Genomic DNA, 23,448 nt, shown 5'->3' on the forward strand with positions numbered 1-23,448 from the left:
TTAAGCACAGGGCGCTAGACACCTAATAAAACAACCTCCATCACATGAGGACCTGCTAACATCCCTTTTTTAAAAAGCTACTCTTTATGTCTAAATCTCTCTTACAGCAGAGTGTGTAAATCTTTAGGTAATCAACATAAAGAATCTCTGATTTATCAAGATAATTATTTGGATCATGTAGTGATAAACTGCTTTAATCCAAAAATTATGGAGATTAATGACAATAAGAATGATGCATTGTTGTTAAAGACGTGATTCTGTGTCATTTTAACATTTGTTAGGCTAGTGTTTACACAGACTTCCTCAGCATTTTCTAACAGCAAATATCATTCTCCCTACTGAAAGGTAAGGAAAATGGAACAACAAACTTATTAGCTTAACATCACAGGTGCCAAGTGCTAGGTCCCAAAACATCTTCCTACTCTCACTCTTTCCTTGGTATTCCAAAGGCAAAGAAAAAAAATCAGACCTAATATCCACAAAGCAAAACAGACATCTAAGCAATTACCTGGGGGAGGAGGGTATTGGTTCATAAAAGCCTCTTATCCACTTACCCATTTTCCTTCTGCTCCCTCCACTCATTAAAAAAAAAAAATCCACATATCTTTCTTCAAAACATGGATCGTGTATGTGTGACAGGGGTGGGGAAGAAAGGTTTCACATGTAAATAATATCAGGGCTTCTTCCCCTAAATCACCTACATGGTTCTCTGTATGGATCATGTGTTTCTCTACTGTATTCAGAGTATCAAACCCCCACCACACACACACACACACACACACACACACACACACACACACACACAGGAAAGAAAGGTGGGCTGTGAGCAGGGGTATGGGAAATAAACATCAGTATTCACTGGAATTAAAATGACTCTCTGAGGTCTCTTTATCGTTATTCTTAACGTAAGTGGTATCCTTTGGGGGAAGAAGGGATGGGTAGATGATACAATAAGAAAACGAGCTTGGCATTCCACAAAAAGGAGCTCCATGAATTGCCCTCCAATCAATTCTGTCAACAGCACCGAGGAAGCAAAAGCTTCTTCTCAGGCCACGTATTTTGTTTCCATGACCTGGCATCTTCTCCACCTTCCATTTCCTCCCTCAGAGAAGTCAACATCATGGCGGCTGCCGCCATCCCTCCACCAGAGCCCCTGCAGCTGCCACCACTATCCTGACCACTTCTACAGCCATTACCATCTATCCACACCGCATTAAGTTTTTTCCCATATTTGTTCTTCTTGTCCTCAATAACATATAAGTTATCAGCCACCTTCTCCACCTGCAGCCCTCTCTCTCACCCTAAAATACCACTGCATCCTCCTTACCCCGTATTTACCAATCGATATCTACCCATTAACATCAACTTAACAGCTTTTTGTCTCATCAGAAGATTAATTTAGAAATCTGTTAAAGGGGTGCCTGGGTGACTCAGCCGGTTAAGCATCTGCCTTCAGCTCAGGTCATGATCCCAGGGTCCTGGGATCGAGCCCCACGTCAGGCTCCCACCTCAGCAGGGAGCCTGCTTCTCCCTCTCCCTCTGCTGCTCCCCCTGCTGCTTTGCATGCTCTCTCTATCTCTCTCTGACAAATTAAAATAAAATAAAATAAAATAAAATAAAATAAAATAAAATAAAATAAAATAAAAATAAATAAATAAATAAAAATCTGTTAAGTAGGAAAGATCCATCCATTCTGAACACCCTCAACATTTTGAAAGCAACTCCCTTCAACCAGGGGAAAAAAACACTCAAGTTTAAATAGTTTTTGAGAACATGACCATCACAGAAGTGGTAATCTACAGAATAAAGCCCACTTGAGTAATGGTGGGACTCAGAAAGTACATACTCTATACCACTAAATCACAGGAACTCATCCTAAATTTGATTTAAAACATACAAGTTTAGGCTTTCCTTTTCTAGTTTTACCCCTAGAAAGCTCAGGCTACCCTTTCTGGTCTCCAAAACTACAGAAGCCACTGTCCCTCTGATAAGTTTCTTCCATGTCACCCAAGTGTCCAGTGAAAGCCAGACCCCACACTGTTGTTCCTCTCCTCTGTCCCCAATGATCAGGCTTAATAACAAGCTTCCCTTCCTTAGAGTCTACCCTGAATTGAATCCCAACAAAGCAGAGCCAGCCCGGCAGTTGTAAGTTGTACACTATGCAAGTTCACCACATTTAAGGGGGCACCAATCGCATCATTAGCATCTCTGCTCTTTCAAAAACTGTGCATCATTGTTACAACATTGAGGGTTTAAAGATGGGTAATCTGATTATTTATATATCACAGTTTTCCAGCATATGGCAAGAAAGTGTCTTATTCTAAAAATCAGTATAGTTCGACGATTTTCCATCAGATGGAAGTAAAATGTCTACGGAAGGGGTGCCTTCGTCTAATTTGCACAAAATGCCATATGGGACAGCAGCAGCCCTCGGAAAAGCTTCTCTCAAACATTTTAAACTTTCTGTGGTCTTGGCTGTTCACTAAAGCGTCTGCTCTTGGTTTCATAAACTCTGTTTGCACTGCATTAACTACCCCCCCACACACACCAATCTGGGCTTTCTCTCTCAATAACTGCAGCTATCAAGCACATCCTCTCCTCAAAGCAAGCCCTAAGTACTACCTGCATTCTCTTGTCCTATTTCTGACAACTGATACTACTAAACACACGTTAACAATAAAACGATGACCTGTTGTGCCAGATTAATCACCGCTAGAAAAGAGATATCCATCAGAGACACATTCCACAAATTTAACATCATTAACAACCGTGTTGCTTGAACTTGAGTTTCATCAATATCTGAAGAGATTCCTCACATTTTTTAACGATTTTATTTATTGGTAGAGAGAGAGAGCATGTGTGAACAGGGGAAGGAACAGAGGGAGAGAGAGAATTGCAAGCAGACTCCATGCTGAGCACAGAGCCTGATGCAGGGCTCAGTCTCATGACCCTGAGATCATGACCTGAGCCAAAATCAACAGTCAGATGCTCAACTGACTGAGCCACCCAGGCACCCCAGATTTCTCATATTTCTTTAAAAAGAAGAATTAAAGTTTCCATATCAGAATTCATTTTAATCGACTTTTTTCATTGATAATATTTACCAAAAATTTACCACCAGCTATTTCCTTTGAGTGCCAGAAACTAAGTGCCAGGAACCCAAGTCAAATGAATAATAATAGAGAGCCACATAAACTCACCTTGACCCCCAGAAAACGAGTTTTACGGCCATTGATGACAATTTGCCCTAGTTGACAGTCCAGGTATGGAAACCTTAAAAAGCAAAAGACAGAGGAAAACTTAGAAGAAAGGAGACAGATTTAGGAAAGCATAACCAGTTACTTCGTGGTAATACTGCTTCTCCCTGAAACAATAAAGTTAGTTCAGGAGTGCTCGAATCTATGCAGTAATTGTACCACAAACTCTTCATAAGCGGAGTTGTTTCATGAACTCACCATTTTTCCATTGGCTGTGTCTCGGATTTCAGAGATACTTCATCTTATTTTCAGATTAATCCTCAGTGAATACATGACTTCAATTTTCTTTCTTTCTTAATCCCTCAAGTAGTTAATGATCTGAAAACTGATTCTTAAATACACCATATCAATGAAGTGTCTTAAGAACTTAAGATTTGGCTCTTGTTGGGGGAAGAAGACCTCTGATGCATGAATAATTATGTGTGTTTCATAGTTCCTAATTTTCTTAAATGGCACCAAATTTACACTTTTGTTATTTCTTATTTTCTTCTTATTCAGAAAAAAAATGAAGAACTAGAGGAACTACGAGTCCCCAAATATTTTTTTAAGTGGCTCCATGCTCAGCACAGAGTCTACTGCAGGACTTGAACTCATGACCCTGAGATCAAGACCCAAGCTGAGACCAAGAGTCAGACACCCAACCAACTGAGCCACGCAGGCACCCCATGAGTCCCACAATATTAACAATAGTAATATTAATTAAATCTATAATAAAACTGTATTTCAAAAAAACCAGCAAAAATTACTTTCCTAACTTGTCCAGCAAGATTAGTTTTAGGTGGTAGAAAAAACACAAATTTTCCTTCCAGATGCTACTCCAGTAGATGCCACAGGATGCCTGCTATTATTAGGCTGAGTCATATAAAATTGGTGATATCCAACCATTGTTTACCTCAAAACCTGATAATTCCATCATTTTTCCAAGCCAAAAAAAAAAAAAAGGTAGGACTGGAAAAAAACTAAATCTTCACAACTACCTATTGCTCAGCACACGCCATTTCCTAAGCAGCCTCAGTGGTGTGGGCATTGCCAGTATCCGTTACAACCTGACATCTTCACGGTACCTAAAAGAAAACAAGTGAATTGCTTCTGGTATTTGGAGGGACCTGAGTGTATTCTCCTCGATTCTTTTTTCCAACCCAGTCTATTTACTGCCAACTTCCTCTCCGCCTCCTCCTTGCAACATTAAGAGCCTTTTCCAAGAGTACAAATGTGGCAGAGAGGACAGCTGAGGGCTGGAAGGCAAAAGGTGATGGTAAGAATGCAAATCTGTAAGAAGGGAGGGCCAAGAGGAAAGCATGTCAGTGTAAGTGAGGAACAAGAGGCAGGGGGAGGAGAGCGGAAGGGCCGCCCACTCACTAAGGCAGTACTTACTGTGGTGGCAAGCATCACACCACACTGGGAAAATTAAACAGGTCCAAGTCCAGACGGAAAGAAGGGAAAGTTTACTTCTGTCAAACATATTCAGTAACCCATCTATCTCAGGAGCTACCACAACCAGCACTCCCATGCCAGCCCCCCACTGTTATGAACACCACCACCAGCACACCACCATCACAGCCACCCCCACCACTGTGGACAAAATGCAGGCATACACAACACTATCGGAACTACAAACTAACAGAATAGAGGCCGTGTGAATACCCTAGATACAAAAATGTACCTCTTTACACAATGTATTTTCTTCTGAGATGGAGGAGAGACAGTTTAAATGATTTCCCTCTTACCAGGAGACCCATTAAATGAGCGGCCTACATAAGCTGCTTTGTTTTGTTTTGTTTTGTTGCAAGAACAAGCAGCCAATTGCAAAATAAACTTTTTGAACTCTTTTTAGTACCATTTATCTATTTCACATTCCCTATTTTTGAAAATTAATTATCTGAAGAAAAGACGTAGGGTCAAAATCTGCAATCTGACCAAAGTCCTGGTTCACATGTTAGGTGCAACCTATTGTTTTGCTCACATCCAATCAGAATTTCAAAACACATAAGACCAGGAGAGGAAATGCATGTGGAGAAATGCATAAACTCTACCTTCAGAGGCACTCTTCACTGTTCTAGTACAAACTTTCCCTTTAAAACAGAGATATTATGATATAATGTGAACCACTATAATGTTGAAGGTATATGCGTTAATGTTGGTAATAGCTAAATGATAGCACTAATAGTAGCAGAGAACAGAAATCATTATTATTATAATCAGTACGCCAAAGATAGAGAGCTACTGCAAATATAACAGCCTGGAATTAATAGACCAGTTGGAATTGCACCATGCATTGTGAGAGTTAGAAAATGACATTATGTTAATATAGTGATGGAATAAGAGTGTGAACATAGTTAAGGAGTGCTAGCTAAGGTATGTGAAGACTATACATGCATGTGTGGAAGCTACCAGGTAACAACTAAGCAAAGCCACTCTGAAGAGCTAGAGGCTGCCTAAGAACCAACTGGTCAACCTTATACAGAGGAGCCCTAGGCCACTGGTAATTATCACTGAGATCAGAACAGGGTCTGCCAAACATCAGCAGGCAACAAAACAGGGAAGCTGACATAAAAGACAAGGGGAACAGGTGTTACCTAATGCCTTGGAGTCCTATATAAAAAGACTATATTTATAACTCAACACCAAATAAAAACAAATAATTCAATTAAAAAATGGGCAGAAGACATGAATAGACATTTTTCCAAAGAGACATACAGATGGCTAACAGACATGTAAAGATGCTTAATCATCAGGGAAATGCAAATCAAAGCCACAATGAGGTATCACCTCACACATGTCAGAATGGCTAAAATCAAAAACACAAGAAACAACGTGTTGGTGAGGATGTGGAGAAAAAAGAACCCTCATGCACTGTTGGTGGGAATGCAAGCTGGGGCAGCCACTCTGGAAAACAGTATGGAGGATCCTCAAAAAGTTGAAAATAGAGCTACCCTATGACCCAGCAACTGCACTACTGGGTATTTACCCCAAAGATACAAATGTAGGGATCCGAAGGGGTACATGCACCACGATGTTTATAGCAGCAATGTCCACAATAGCCAAACTATGGAAAGAGCCAAGATGTCCATCGACAGATGAATGGATAAAGAAGGTGTGGTATACACACACACACACACACACACACACACACACAATGGAATATTATGCAGCCAAAAACTTTTTAGAAGAATTACCATATGACCCTGTAACTCTACTACTGGATATTTACCCAAAGAAAATGGGAACACTAATTTGAAAAGATACATGCACCCCTATATTTACTGCAGCATTATTTACAATAGCCAAGATATGGAAGCAGCCCAAGGGTCCACTGATAGATGAATGGGTAAAGAAGATGTGGTACACACACACACACACACACACACACACAATTACTCAGCCATAAAAAGAATAAAATCTTGCTACTTGCAACAACATGGATGGAACCAGAGGGTATAATGCTAAGTGAAATAAGTCAATCAGAGAAAGAAATACCACATGATTTCATTCATGTGTGGAATTTAAGAAACAAATGAAAAATTTAAAAAAGAGACAAAAAAAAAAAAAAAAACTCTTAAATACAGAGAACAAACTGGTGGTTGCCAGAGGGGAGGCAGGCAGGTGGACAGATGGGTGAAACAGATGAAGGGGAGTACATTCATCCTGATGAGTACTGAGAAATGTATAGAATTGTTGAATCAATAAATTGTACACCTGAAACTAATATAACACTGTTAATTGTACTTGAATAATAAGTTTTAAAAACAAAGGGAGGCGGGTCTGAGACTTGATGCGTCACCGCAGCAGCGGCTTCTCCTTCGCTGCCCAAGTCGCCAGTCGTTATCTTTTCCCTCCGCCTCCCTCTCCCTTCCCCTTTCCTTCTTCCCTTTCTCCTCCCATCCCTGACCTTTCTCTTTCCTCACCTTCTCCACGCCTCCTCCATAAGGATGTCGAGATTTAGGGACTAGGAAAGATGGTGGAAGAGTAAGGGACCCTATCTCAACTGGTCCCTGAAATTGAGCTGGATATCTACCAGACCACTCTGAGCACCCACAAAACCAGCCTGAGATGTAAGAAGATCTGGATCTCTACAAACAGAATATCGCAGGCGGTTGGTTTTGAGGTACCAAGCGGGGAGCCGTGATTCCGCCGGCAGATATCAGAGGATAAATGGCAGCGGGAGGGAGCCTGGCCGTGGGGATCCTACACCGCCGGTGAGCGACAGCGCACTGGGGACAGGGTACAGACTGGCAGAACGGTAGCGATGGGGAAAGGACTTTAGGGCAGCCCCCGGGGCAGAAACCCGGAGCGGTGGGGTTGCGTGCAATCTGGGGGCGGCTGGCAGTTTTAGAAGCACAAAGGGCAGAGACATGCCTCGACCTGGAGGCAGGACTGGGAGGGCTGCGGAGGGGTGCACAACCCAGGACACTGCAGTTTATAGCAGCACAGATGGAAACGGAGACAGTGTGGCCTGGAGAGCTCATTGAAGAACAGACCACGTTCTCTCTGATCTGAGGCACAGGGTTGGAAATGGGTCTCTTCAGCTCTGACTCGCGGAAGAGACGCGGAAAGCCGCCAGGGAGAGCCGCCAGAGAACAAAAGCCCCAAAAACTGATTCCCGCGGAGCCCACCCCCCGCTATAGGGCGGGTAGGGCAACTCCGCCCAAACAGGGTTGCCTAAGTAACAGCACAGCAGGCCCCTCCCCCAGAAGACAGGCTGGGAAAACAAGAGGCCAGCAACCCTAAGGTCCCAAGAAAACAGGTGCATCTTGCTTGGGGCCTGGTCAATAATTTGGACTCTACACATTCCCTCAAACACCCATCAACAGAATGACTAGGAGGAGGAGCCCCCAAAATAGAAAAGACTCAGAGATTATGACTTATGCTGCAGATTTACAAATGGATGCAGATATAACCAAGATGTCGGAGATGGGATTCAGGCTAGCAATTGTGAAGACAATGGCTAGAATGGAGAAATCAATTAATGGCAACATAGAGTCTCTAAGGGCAGAAATGAAAGCTGAATTGGCAGAACTTAAAAATGCTATCAATGAGATCCAATCCAATCTAGATAATCTAACAGCTAGGGTAACTGAGGCAGAAGAACAAATAAGCGACCTGGGAGACCATATAACAGATAAAAAGGGAAAAGAGGAGGCCAGGGAATAACTCAGAATCCATGAAAATAGAATCAGGGAAATAAGTGACACCATGAAGCATTCCAATGTCAGAATAATTGGAATCCCGGAGGGAGTGGAGAGAGAGAGAGAGGACTAGAAGATGTATTTGGGCAAATTGTAGCTGAGAACTTCCCTAATCTGGGGAATGAAACAAACATTCACATCCTAGAGGCAGAGAGGACCCCTCCCAAGATCAAGGAAAACAGGCCAACACCCTGGCATGTAATAGTAAAACTTGCAAATCTTAGAACCAAGGACACCATCTTAAGGGCAGTTAGGGGGAAGAGATTCCTTACATACAGAAGGAGGAACATCAGAATAACGTCAGACCTATCCACAGAGACCCGGCAAGCCACAAAGGCCTGGCAAGACATATTCAGGGTACTAAATGAGAAGAACATGCAGCCAAGAAGACTTTATCTGGCAAGGCTTTCCATTTAGAATGGATGAAGAGATACAGAGCTTCCACAACCAGCAGAAACTGAAAGAATATGTGACCACTAAGCCGGCCCTGCAAGAAATATTAAGGGGGGTTCTACAAAAGGAGAAAGACCCCAAGAGTGATATACAACAGAAATTTACAGGGACAATCTATAAAAACAACGTCTTCACAGGCAACATGACGACAATTAATTCATATCTTTCAATAATCACTTTCAACGTGAATAGCCTAAATGCTCCCATAAAATGGCACAGGGTTGCAGATTGGATAAAAAGACAGGACCTATCCATATGCTGCCTACAAGAGACTCATTTTGAACCTAAAGATACATCCAGACTGAAAGTGAAGGGATGGAGATCCATCTTCCATGTCAGCGGACCTCAAAAGAAAGCTGGGGTAGCAATTCTTATATCAGACAAATTAGACTTTAAACTAAAGACTGTACTTAGAGACACAGAAGGACACTATATCATTCTTAAAGGGTCTATCCAACAAGAAGATCTAACAGTTGTAAATATCTATGCCCCCAGCATGGGAGCAGCCATCTACATAAGCCAACTGTTAACCAAAATAAAGAGGCATATTGATAACAATACATTAATTGTAGGAGACCTCAATACTCCACTCTCAGCAATGGACAGATCATCTAAGCAGAAAATCAACAAAGAAACAAGAGCTTTGACTGATATACCAGATCAGATGGACCTCACAGATATTTACAAAACATTCCACCCTAAAACAACAGAATACTCATTCTTCTCGAGCGTACATGGAACTTTCTCCAGAATAGACCACATACTGGGTCACAAATCAGGTCTCAACTGATACCAAAAGATTGAGATTATTCCCTGCATATTCTCAGACCACAATGCTTTAAAACTGGAACTCAATCACAAGAAAAAATTTGGCAGAAATTCAAACACTTGGAAGCTAAAGACCACTCTGCTCAAGAATGTTTGGGTCAACCAGGAAATCAAAGAAGAACTTAAACAATTCATGGAAATCAGTGAGAACAAAAACACATCGGTCCAAAACCTATGGGATACTGCAAAGGCGATCCTAAGGGGGAAATACATAGCCATCCAAGCCTTACTCAAAAAAAACAGAAAAATCCCAAATTCACCAACTAACTCTACACCTTGAAGAACTAGAGAAAAAGCAACAAACGATGCCTAAGCCACTCATTAGAAGAGAAATAATTAAAATTAGAGCAGAGATCAATGAATTAGAAACCAGAAACACAGATCAGATCAACGAAACTAGAAGTCAGTTCTTTGAAAGAATTAATAAGATCGATAAGCCACTGACCAGACTTATCCAAAACAAAAGAGAAAGGACCCAAATTAATAAAATTATGAATGAAAGGGGAGAGATCACAACTAACACCAAGGAACTAGAAATTATTATCAACAACTATATGCCAATAAACTGAGCAATCTGGATGAAATGGAGGCCTTCCTGGAAACCTATAAGCTGCCAAGATTGAAACAGGAAGAAATTGACAACCTGAATAGGCCAATAACCAGTAACGAGATTGAAGCAGTGATCAAAAACGTCCCAAAAAACAAGAGTCCAGGGCCTGATGGATTCTGTGGGGTATTCCACCTAACATTCAAAGAAGAAATAATACCTATTCTACTGAAGCTGTTTCAAAAAATAGAAACAGAAGGAAAACTTCCAAACTCATTCTATGAGGCCAGCATTACCTTAATCCCCAAACCAGGCAAAGACCCCATCAAAAAGGAGAATTTCAGACCAATATCCCTGATGAATATGGATTCCAAAACCCTCAACAAAATCCTAGCTAATAGGATCCAACAATACATTAAAAGGATCATCCACCATGACCAAGTGGGATTTATACCCGGGATGCAAGGGTGGTTCAACATTCACAAATCAATGTGACAGAACACATTAATAAGAGAAGGGAGAAGAACCATATGGTCCTCTCAATTGATGCAGAAAAAGCATGTGACAAAATACAACATCCTTTCCTGATTAAAACTCTTCAGAGTATAGGGATAGAGGGAACATTCCTCAAGTTCATAAAATCCATCTATGAAAAACCCACAGCGAATATCATCCTCAATGGGGAAAAGCTGAGAGCCTTTCCCTTAAGATCAGGAACATGTCAAGGATGCCCACTCTCACCACTATTGTTCAACATAGTACTAGAAGTCCAAGCAACAGCAATCAGACAACAAAAAGAAATAAAATGTATTCAAATTGGCAAAGAAGAAGTCAAACTCTCTCTTTTCACAGACGACATGATACTTTATGTGGAAAACCCAAAAGACTCCACCCCCAAATTACTAGAACTCATACAGCAATTCAGTAATGTGGAAGGATACAAAATCAATGGACAGAAATCAGTTGCTTTCTTATACACTAACAATGCAACTGTAGAAAGAGAAATTAGAGAAACGATTCCATTTACAAGAGCACCAAAAAACGTAAGATACTTCGGAATAAACCTAACCGAAGAGGTAAAGGATCTATACTCTAGGAACTACAGAACACTCATGAAAGAAATTGAAAAAATTTTCCATGCTCATAGATCAGAAGAATAAACATTGTTAAAATGTCTATGCTACCCAGAGCAATCTATACCACCTTCAATGCCATCCCGATCAAAATTCCAATGACATTTTCCAAAGTGCTGGAACAAACAATCCTACAATTTGTATGGAATCAGAAAAGACCCCGAATCGCCAAGGAAATGTTGAAAAAGAAAAACAAAGCTGGGGCATCACATTGCCCGATTTCAAGCTATATTACAAAGCTGTGATCACCAAGACAGCATGGTACTGGCATAAAAACAGACATAAAGACCAATGGAACAGAATAGAGAACCCAGATATGGACCCTCAACTATATGGTCAAATAATCTTTGACAAAGCAGGAAAAAACATGCAATGGAAAAAAGACAGTCTCTTCAATAAATGGTGCTGGGAAAATTGGACAGCCACATGCAGAAGAATGAAACTCGACCATTCTCTAACACCATTCACAAAGATAAACTCAGAGTGGATGAAAGACCTCAATGTGAGACAGGAATCCATCAAAATCCTAGAGGAAAACATAGGCAGTCACCTCTTTGACATCGCCCACAGCAACTTCTTTCAAGATACATCTCCAAAAGCTAGTGAAACAAAAACAAAAATGAACTTTTGGGACTTCATCAAGATAAAAAGTTCTGCACAGCAAAGGAAACAGTCAACAAAACAAAGAGGCAACCCACAGAATGGGAGAAGATATTTGCAAATGACACTACAGATAAAGGGCTGGTATCCAAGATCTATAAAGAACTTCTTAAACTCAACACCCAAAAAACAATTAATCAAGTCAAAAAGTGGGCAGAAGATATGAAAAGACACTTCTCTGAAGAAGACATACAAATGGCTAACAGACACATGAAAAAATGTTCATCACCATTAGCCATCAGGGAAATTCAAATCAAAGCCACATTGAGATACCACTTTACACCAGTTAGAATGGCAAAAATGGACAGGGAAAGAAACAACAAATGTTGGAGAGGTTGTGGAGAAAGGGGAACCCTCTTACACTCTTGGTGGGAATGCAAGTTGGTACAGCCACTTTGGAAAACAGTGTGGAGGTTCCTCAAAATTTAAAAATAGAGCTACCCTATGACCCAGCAATTGCATTCCTGGGTATTTACCCCAAAGACACAGATGTAGTGAAAAGAAGGGCCATATGCACCCCGATGTTCATAGCAGCAATGTCCACAATAGCCAAACTGTGGAAAGAGCCGAGATGCCCTTCAACAGATGAATGGATGAAGAAGATGTGGTCCATAGACACAATGGAGTATTACTCAGCCATCAGAAAGGATGAATACCCAACTTTTGCATCAACATGGGTGGGACTGGAGGAGATGATGCCAAGTGAAATAAGTCAAGCAGAGAAAGTCAATTACCATATGGTTTCACTTATTTGTGGAACATAAGGAATAGTATGGAGGACATTAAGAGAAGGAAGGGAAAAATGAAAGGGCAGAAATTGGAGGGAGAGATGAACCATGAGAGACCATGGACTCCAAATAACAAACTGAGGGTTTCAGAAGGGAGGGGGCTAAGAGGATGGGTTAGCCCAGTGATGGGTATTAAGGAGGGCACGTACTGCATGGAGCACTGGGTGTTATAGGAAAACAATGGATCGTGGATCACATCAAAAACTAATGATGGGGGGGGCGGAGCAAGATGGCGGAGGAGTAGGAGACCTAGATTTCGTCTGGTCTCCGGAATTCAGCTGAATAGGGATCAAACCATTCTGAACACCTACGAACTCAACAGGAGATCAAAGAGGAGAGTAGCAACAACTATCTGAACAGAGAAGCGACCACTTACTGGAAGGTAGGATGTGCGGAGAAGTGAATCCGAGGCGATATTCGGGAGGATAGACGGCAGGGGAGGGGCCTCCGTCGGCCGCTTCTGGCAAGTGATAGAGCCAGGGAGCACAAAATCGGAACTTTTAGAAGCCGGCTCCGCTGAGGGACGTCGCTCCAGTGGCTAAGCGGGGGTGGAACCCTCGCGGGACAGTGGGGTCTCAGGACCCTTGGGGTCACAGAAAGACCGGGGGAGCCTGAGTGCGCCAGAGCTCCCAGGTTTCGGAGCGGGGAAGCCGGCTCCAGAGACCGAGCGGAGGCGCGGGCTCTCAGCTCGGGGTGCCATAAACTGTGATCCGCGGCCCAGTCGGGCCACTGCTCCTGCAGCAGGGACCCAACAAGTGGCAGAGCTGGGGAGACTCTCCTTCCTCCCCCGAGAGGAGCGGTGCGGGAGCACACCGCAGGGATCTGCTGGGTTTGGAGACCACACGGGGTCGGGTGCCAGAGATAGCAACGCTCGGTCACAGGCCGGGTGAGCACGGAGTGCGGCAGGAGACTGGGGACAAGGGAGTGACTGCTTTTCTCTGGGGGTGCACTGAGGAGTGGGGCCCCGAGTTCTCAGCTCCTCCGGGTGGAGATTGAGAGGCCACCATTTTTGCCCTGGTCCTCCAAGGCTGTACGGAGAGCTTGCAGGGAACAAAAGCTCCTGAGATCAAACCGAGCAGCTTGCTTAGCCCGGACCGACAAGGGCGGGGCAATTCAGCCTCCGGCAAAGACATTTGGAAACCACAGCAACAGGCCCCTCCCCCAGAAGATCAGCACGAACAGCCAGCAAGGCAAGACCAAGTTTACCGATCAAGGAGAACGGGAGAACTCCAGCGCTAGGGGAATACTACACATAGAATTCATGGCTTTTTTTTACCATGATTCATTAGTTCATCAAAGTTAATTTTTGTTAACTGTTTTTTTTTTCTTTTTCTTTTTCCCTTTTTCAACCAACATCTTATCAATCTCTTTTAAAAAAAAAAAAAAACATTATTTTTCATTTTTAGAGTCATATTTTATCCCTTCATAGTAGTTACCCTTATTTTTGGCATATATATATAAGTTGTTCTCTCTTTAAATTTTGAGATACAGTTTCTTCTAACAGATCAAAATATACCCTAAATCACTAGTGTATGGCTCTGTTCTAGTCTCCTGCCTGATCACATTCTCTCCCTTTTTTCTTTTTTTTTTTTAAATCTTCTTTCTTTTTTCAAACAACTTCTTATCAAGTCCTTTTATAAAATCTTTTATAATTTTCATCTTTACAGTCATCTTCTATCCCTTCATTGTATCAACCCTTATTTTGTACATATATGTCTTTCTTCCTTTAAAATTTTAGGAGGCACTTTTTTCTAACAGACCAAAGTACGCCCAAAATCTAGTGTGTGGCACTGATCTATGCACTAGCCTGATCATATTTGATCACATTCTGCTTTTTTGTATTGTTCTGTTTTTCTTTTTATCTTTTTTCTTTTTTTTTTCTCTTTTTTCCTTCTTTCCCTTTCTTTTCCCCTGGTTTCAGGTCTTTTCTGATTTGTATACAGTATATTTGCTGGGGACGTTGTAAACCTGTTAGCATTTTGTTCTCTCATTCATCTATTCTCCTCTGGACAAAATGACAAGACGAAAAAAATCACCTCAGCAAAAAGAACAAGAGGTAGTACCGTCAGCCAGGGACCTACTCAATACGGACATTAGTACGATGTCGGACCTAGAGTTCAGAATCATGACTTTAAAGATACTAGCTGGGCTTGAAAAAAGCGTGGAAGTTATTAGAGAAACCCTTTCTGGAGAAATAAAAGAACTAAAATCTAATCAAGTCGAAATCAAAAAGGCTATTGATGAGGTGCAATCAAAAATGGGGGCACTAACTGCTAGGATAAATGAGGCAGAAGAGAGAATCAGTGATATAGAAGACCAAATAATGGAAAGTAAAGAGGCTGAGAAAAAGAGGGAGAAACAACTACAGGATCACGAGGGCAGAATTCGAGAGAGAAGTGATTCAATAAGACGAAACAACATTAGAATAATTGGGATCCCAGAAGAAGAAGAAAGAGAGAGAGGGGCAGAAGGTATATTGGAGCAAATAATAGCAGAGACCTTCCCTAATGTGAGAAGGAAACAGGCATCAAAATCCAGGAGGCACAGAGAACCCCTCTCAAAATCAATAAAAATAGGTCAACACCCCGACATCTAATAGTAAAACTTACGAGTCTCAGAGACAAAGAGAAAATCCTGAAAGCAGCTCGGGAGAAGAGATATGTAACCTACAATGGTAAAAATATTAGATTGGCAACAGACCTATCCACAGAGACCTGGCAGGCCAGAAAGGACTGGCAAGATATCTTCAGAGCACTAAATGAGAAAAATATGCAGCCAAGAATACTATATCCAGCTAGGCTGTCATTGAAAATAGAAGGAGAGATAAAAAGCTTCCAGAACAAACAAAAACTAAAGGAATTTGCAAACACGAAACCAGCCCTCCAAGAAATATTGAAAGGGGTCCTCTAAGCAAAGAGAGAGCCTAAAAGCAGCAAAGATCGGAAAGGAACACAGACAACATACAGTAACAGTCACCTTACAGGCAATACAATGGCACTAAATTCATACCTTTCAATAGTTACCCTGAATGTAAATGGGCTCAATGCCCCAATCAAAAGACACAGGCTATCAGATTGGATTAAAAAACAAGACCCATCCATATGCTGTCTGCAAGAGACTCATTTTAGACCCAAAGACACCCCCAGATTGAAAGTGAGGGGGTGGAAAACCATTTACCATGCTAACGGACACCAAAAGAAAGCTGGGGTGGCAATCCTTATATCAGACAAACTAGATTTTAAAACAAAGACTGCAATAAGAGATGAGGAAGGACACTATATCCTACTTAAAGGGTCTATCCAACAAGAAGATCTAACAATTGTAAATATCTATGCCCCGAACATGGGAGCAGCCAATTATATAAGGCAATTAATAACAAAAGCAAAGAAACACATTGACAACAATACAATAATAGTGGGGGACTTTAACACCCCCCTGACTGAAATGGACAGATCATCTAAGCAAAAGATCAACAAGGAAATAAAGACTTTCAATGACACACTGGACCAAATGGACTTCACAGACATATTCAGAACATTCCATCCCAAAGCAACAGAATACACATTCTTCTCTAGTGCCCATGGAACATTCTCCAGAATTGATCACATCCTAGGTCACAAATCAGGTCTCAGTCGGTACCAAAAGATTGGGATCATTCCCTGCATATTTTCAGACCACAATGCTTTGAAACTAGAACTCAATCACAAGAGGAAAGTCGGAAAGAACTCAAATACATGGAGGCTAAAGAGCATCCTACTAAAGAATGAATGGGTCAACCAGGAAATTAAAGAAGAATTAAAAAAATTTATGGAAATGAATGAAAATGAAAACACAACTGTCCAAAATCTTTGGGATACAGCAAAGGCAGTCCTGAGAGGAAAGTATATAGCAATACAAGCCTTTCTCAAGAAACAAGAGAGGTCTCAAATACACAATCTAACCCTACACCTAAAGGAGCTGGAGAAAGAACAGCAAATAAAGCCTAAACCCAGCAGGAGAAGAGAAATAATAAAGATCAGAGCAGAAATCAATGAAATAGAAACCAAAAGAACAGTAGAACAGATCAACGAAACTAGGAGCTGGTTCTTTGAAAGAATTAACAAGATTGATAAACCCCTGGCCAGACTGATCAAAAAGAAAAGAGAAATGACCCAAATCAACAAAATCATGAATGAAAGAGGAGAGATCACAACCAACACCAAATAAATACAATTATAAGAACATATTATGAGCAACTCTATGCCAGCAAATTAGATAACCTGGAAGAAATGGGTGCATTCCTAGAGATGTATCAACTACCAAAACTGAACCAGGAAGAAACAGAAAACCTGAACAGACCTATAACCCCTAAGGAAATTGAAGCAGTCATCAAAAATCTCCCAAGAAACAAAAGCCCAGGGCCAGATGGCTTCCCAGGGGAATTCTATCAGACATTTAAAGAAGAATTAATACCTATTCTCCTGAAACTGTTCCAAAAAATAGAAATGGAAGGGAAACTTCCAAATTCATTTTATGAGGCCACCATTACCTTGATCCCAAAACCAGACAAAGATCCCATCAAAAAGGAGAATTACAGACCAATATCCTTGATGAACATGGATGCAAAAATTCTCACCAAAATACTAGCCAATAGGATCCAACAGTACATTAAAAGGATTATTCACGACGACCAAGTGGGATTTATCCCTTGGCTGCAAGGCTGGTTCAACATCCGCAAATCAATCAACGTGATACAATACATTAACAAAAGAAAGAACAAGAATCATATGATCCTCTCAATAGATGCAGAAAAAGCATCTGACAAAGTACAGCATCCTTTCTTGATCAAAACTCTTCAGATTAGAGGGATAGAGGGTACATACCTCAATATCATAAAAGCCATCTATGAAAAACCTACAGCGAATATCATTCTCAATGGGGAAAAGCTGAGAGCTTTTCCCCTAAGGTCAGGAACGCGGCAGGGATGTCCACTCTCACCACTGCTATTCAACATAGTATTAGAAGTCCTAGCCACAGCAATCAGACAACAAAAAGAAATCAAAGGCATCCAAATCGGCAAAGAGGAAGTCAAACTCTCACTCTTTGCAGATGATATGATACTTTATGTGGAAAACCCAAAAGACTCCACCCCAAAACTGCTAGAACTCATACAAGAATTCAGTCAAGTAGCAGGCTATAAAATCAATGCACAGAAATCAGTGGCATTCCTATACACCAACAACAAGACAGAAGAGAGACAAATCAATGAGTCGATCCCATTCACAATTGCACCCAAAACCATAAGATACCTAGGAATAAATTTAACCAAAGAGGCAAAGGATCTGTACTCAGGAAACTATAAAATACTCAGGAAAGAAATTGAAGAAGACACAAAGAAATGGAAAAACGTTCCATGCTCATGGATTGGAAGAACCAACATTGTGAAGATGTCAATGCTACCTAGAGCAATCTACACATTCAATGCAATCCCCATCAAAATACCATCCACTTTTTTCAAAGAAATGGAACAAATCATCCTAAAATTTGTATGGAACCAGAAGAGACCCCGAATAGCCAGAGGAATGTTGAAAAAGAAAAGCAAAGCTGGCGGCATCACAATTCCGGACTTCCAGCTCTATTACAAAGCTGTCATCATCAAGACAGTATGGTACTGGCACAAAAACAGACACATAGATCAATGGAACAGAATCGAGAGCCCAGAAATGGACCCTCAACTCTATGGTCAACTTATCTTTGACAAAGCAGGAAAGAATGTCCAGTGGAAAAAAGACAGTCTCTTCAACAAATGGTGTTGGGAAAATTGGACAGCCACATGCAGAAGAATGAAACTGGACCATTTCCTTACACCACACACAAAAATAGACTCCAAATGGTTGAAAGACCTAAACATGAGACAGGAGTCCATCCAAATCCTAAAGGAGAACACAGGTAGCAACCTCTTCGACCTCAGCCGCAGCAACTTCTTCCTAGAAACATCACCAAAGGCACAGGAAGCCAGGGCAAAAATGAACTATTGGGATTTCATCAAGAGAAAAAGCTTTTGCATAGCAAAAGAAACAGTGCACAAAACCAAAAGACAACTGACAGAATGGGAGAAATTATTTGCAAATGACATATCAGATAAAGGGCTAGTATCCAAAATCTATAAAGAACTTATCAAACTCAACACCCAAAGAACAAATAATCCAATCAAGAAATGGGCAGAAGACATGAACAGACATTTTTCCAAAGAAGACATCCAAATGGCCAACAGGCCCATGAAAAAGTGCTCAACATTGCTCGGCATCAGGGAAATCCAAATCAAAACCTCAATGAGATACCACCTCACACCCGTCAGAATGGCTAAAATTAACAAGTCAGGGAACGACAGATGTTGGTGGGGATGTGGAGAAAGGGGAACCCTCCTACACTGTTGGTGGGAATGCAAGCTGGTGCAACCCCTCTGGAAAACAGTATGGAGGTTCCTCAAACAGTTGAAATTAGAGCTACCGTTCGATCCAGCAATTGCACTACTGGGTATTTACCCCAAAGATACAAATGTAGGGACCCGAAGGGGTACGTGCACCCCAATGTTTATAGCAGCAATGTCCACAATAGCCAAACTGTGGAAAGAGCCAAGATGTCCATCGACAGATGAATGGCTAAAGAAGAGGTGGTATATATACACAATGGAATATTATGCAGCCATCAAAAGGAATGAGATCTTGCCATTTGCAACGACGTGGATGGAACTGGAGGGTGTTATGCTGAGTGAAATAAGTCAATCAGAGAAAGACATGTATCATAGGACCTCACTGATAGGAGGAATTCTTAATCTCAGGAACAAACTGAGGGTTGCTGGAGTGGTCAGGGGTGAAAGGGATGGGATGGCTGGGTGATAGACATTGGGGAGGGTATGTGCTATGGTGAGCACTGTGAATTGTGCAAGACTGTTGAATCACAGATCTGTACTTCTGAAACAAATAACGCAACATATTTTAAGAAAAAAGAAAAAGAAGAAGATAGCAGGAGAGGAAGAATGAAGGGGAGTATGTCAGAGGGGGAGACGAACTAGGAGAGAAGATGGACTCTGAAAAACAAACTGAGGTTTCTAGAGGGGAGGAGGGTAGGGGGATGGGTTAGCCTGGTGATGGGTATTAAAGAGGGCACATTCTGCATGGAAAAAAAAAATAAATAGTTAAAAAAAAACTAATGATGTATTGTATGGTGACTAACATAATAAAATTTAAAAAAAAAGAAAGGGAAAGCTAAATTTAGTTAAAACGGTAGGTAAAATTAATAAATATTTTTTTGAATTTATATAAAAGGACAAAATGAACAGAGAAATTGCAAGCAACCATACCTTCTCCACACAGAATGGTTCATTTTTGGAGTGAGCAAAAAACACAAAACCCTAAGCATAATTTTCAAATTCAGAAATCACATCAATTTGATCTTGGTTTTGAGCTACAGACAATATTTTCAAACAACAGGACATAAAGTCAAGGAATTGGTGTGCATCTCTATTAGCAGACAGCTGCTTATAAATTTGGTTTAGAGTCAGAACAGTATTCTTGGAAAAACCAGTTGTGTTCAATTTATAACTGATGTAACCAAGTGTTTATTACAGTAAAGTGCACAATGGACTACTACACAGCAATGAGAATGTTTGATCAAAACCACATCCAAAACCATGGAAGAACACATGAAATAACATTAACGTTAACTAAGATAAACCATCCGATCCATTTATTCAAAGTACGAAAACAATCACAACGAAAGGACTGGGAAAGTGAACCCTGCACACAGGTGCAAAACTGAAACAGGTGGCTGCACAATCATCATTGAAGGAATCTGTTAAATGTGGGGATTCCTGGGAACTACCCTGATGCTTATTCCTGAATTTTAAGAGTTTACTTTTTTGGAAAGCTCTCCCTGGGTACTCTGGAGCACGGCCACACTGAAGAACCAGTGCTGGGGCAGCAGATGGAAACTACTAGAGAAGCAGTGTCTCAATTCAAGAGTCTGGGCTAGACCATGAGACACATTACATATGCTAGTTCACTTACCTAATCTTCACAACAGCTCTCTAAAGAGATTTCAGTATCCCAGTTTCTCAAAGAGGTGACTAAGGGACCGGTCTGAAGGTCAAGTGACTAGCCCAGGATGCTAAAGTGACAAAGAACAAATGTCACCTCGTGACTTCCTTCTTAAGAGTTCTTTAGTGGTGCCCACTGCCTAATATGTAATATAGTCTAAACTCCTTCACAGGTATCCTCCAAACACATGGCTCCCAACTCTACTTCAAGCACATCACTCCTTCAGCCACCCATTCATACCCGTGCTCTGGCTGAGGAAACCTTCTAAGCAATTTCCTGGGCAGTACTATTTTAAGCCTCCCTGACTCCGTTTTTGCCCTTCATCTACCTCATACTCCAGGATGGCGCTCAAACTTTACCTCTTTATGAAGCTCTTCCTGACCACCACAGGACCCAACCCAGGTAGAACTGACCACTTCCTCCGATGGGCCCTATAGTAGTTAGAACAATAAAGTAAGACTTTACTTGTCTCCATTATTACATGTCTGCTCATAGATATGGACTATATAACTTTTGAGAATAGATATCAGCAAATGTTTTAAGAATACAGTGTTAGAGCCAAAACCAGAATTTGAACCTGGATCCAACTCAAAACCAGGACACCACAGTGTGTCTCTTGAATCTGATTTTATAAAAACAACTCCATAACCATCAGTACAGTAGCCACTTAGCCACATGTTTCTACTGGACGCTTGGAATGTGACTAATCTGAACTGGAATGTGCTGTAAGTTTAAAATACACACTTGACTTTGAAGATTCAGTACGACAAAAAGAATATAAAATATTTCAACATGTTAAAATAACATTTTGGATATATTTGGTTAAATAAAATGTGTTAAAATTAGTATGTTTTTGCTTTTAATGTGGCTATTAGAAAAGCATAATACATAAGTGGCTCACATTATATTTCCATTGAACAGTGCTACTCTATGAAGTATAACTTTTCTCTTCCTTACTAATAAGATCTGTTAAGATGATGCTAACTTTTCCTAGTGATTACAGAGCACAGACATCCAAGACTGCACTGCAGTGTCACATAGCATGGCCCTGCTGGATATAGAGTTTGCTCCTACATTACAAACTCAGAGAATATTACTTTCAGAGTTCTGTCAACTCTGGAGTTCTCCTTCTCCTCCATCAGCTGTTGGTTCTCCACAGGTAACTCCTAAGGTTTGTAATCCTCCAATATAGCTATCTTATGAATTCTGAGGGAAAGGCCAGTAGAGAAAAATAGGGCCAGGACTCGGGGGAGGCCAAGCACTTGCCTCAGGCACAAAATTTGTGTTTTTTTAAGATTTTATTTGTCAGAGAGCGAGAGAGAGTGAGAGCAAGCACATGAGTGGGGAGAGGGGCAGAGGGAGAAGCAGGCTCCCCGCTGAGCAAAGAGCCCTATGTGGGACTCCATCCCAGGACCCTGAGATCATGACCTGAGCTGAAGGCAGATGCTTAACCGACTGAGCCACCCAGGCATCCCTCAGGCACAAAATTTAAAGGGAACCAAAAAACTCAGGAATAGAGAAAAACTCAGGAATCAAGATGAATAATATTTAAATAACAGCATTGTCATGTAATTCACCTACCATAAAATTCACCATTTTAAAGGATACAATTCAATAGTTTTAAATATTCATAATGTTGTTTACTGCCACTATCAAATTCCAGAACATTTTCATTACCCCTAAAGAAACCCCATCCCAATTAGCAGATATCTACCACCCCTGGCAACCACTAATCTATTTTCTGTATAAATTTGCCTATTATGGACAGTTGATATAAATGGAATCACATAATATGTGGCCTTTTGGGTCTCTCTTCTTGCAGTTAAAATGTTTAAAACTTTGAATGAATCAGCATTTCATTCCTTTTTATGGATGGATAATATTCTATTATATGAATACAGCACATTTTGTTTATCCATTCATCAGCTAGTGGGTTTAGGAACTGTTTCCAGTTTGGAGCTATTAGGCACACATTGGTATACATGTTTCTATGTAGATATAAATTTTCAATTCTCTTAGATATAAACTTAGGCATGGAATTGCCTGGTCATCTTGTAACTCTATGTTGATAATTTGAGAAACCAGCAACTGTTTTCCAAAGTGGCTGCACCATTTTATGGTCCCACCAGCAATGTATAGGGTACCAATGTCTCCATATCTTTACCAACACTTGTTATCTGCATTTTTTATGTTAGCCATGTTAGTGATTGTGTAGCAGTATCTCATTGTACTTTTGTTTTCGGCCTTCCTAATAACCAATAATGTTGACTACCTTTGAATCTATGCCTTGGCCATTAGACTTCTTTGGAGAAATGTCACTTCAAGTCCTTTGCTCAATTTTTTAGTTCTTTATATATTGAGTTGTAACCATTCTTTATATATTTTGAATATGTTTCTTATGTGATACATGATTTGCAAAAATTTTCTCCTGTTCTTTGGGTTTTCTCTTTCTTGATGATATCCTCTAAAGCACAAAAGTTTTTAATTTTTATGAAGCCCATTTTATATATCTTTTCTT

At 40.8% G+C, this 23,448-nt stretch overlaps 1 protein-coding gene across 5 annotated transcripts in view; it reads right to left on the reverse strand.

Annotated features, from left to right (window-relative positions):
* Positions 1-23,448, reverse strand: part of MTUS2 (microtubule associated scaffold protein 2) — a 594,294-nt gene that overhangs the window by 557,864 nt on the left and 12,982 nt on the right. For 4 of the 5 annotated variants that reach the window (XM_027590979.2, XM_027590973.2, XM_027590975.2 and 1 more), the window contains exon 2: positions 3,201-3,273. The exons of the other annotated variant lie outside the window; for it this stretch is intronic. The gene's annotated coding sequence lies outside the window, so the exon portion shown is untranslated. The remainder of the gene's footprint in view (positions 1-3,200; positions 3,274-23,448) is intronic. 5 annotated transcript variants of the gene reach the window in all.

The sequence above is a fragment of the Zalophus californianus genome, chromosome 3, assembly GCF_009762305.2.
Source record: "Zalophus californianus isolate mZalCal1 chromosome 3, mZalCal1.pri.v2, whole genome shotgun sequence".
Lineage (NCBI taxonomy): Eukaryota > Metazoa > Chordata > Mammalia > Carnivora > Otariidae > Zalophus > Zalophus californianus.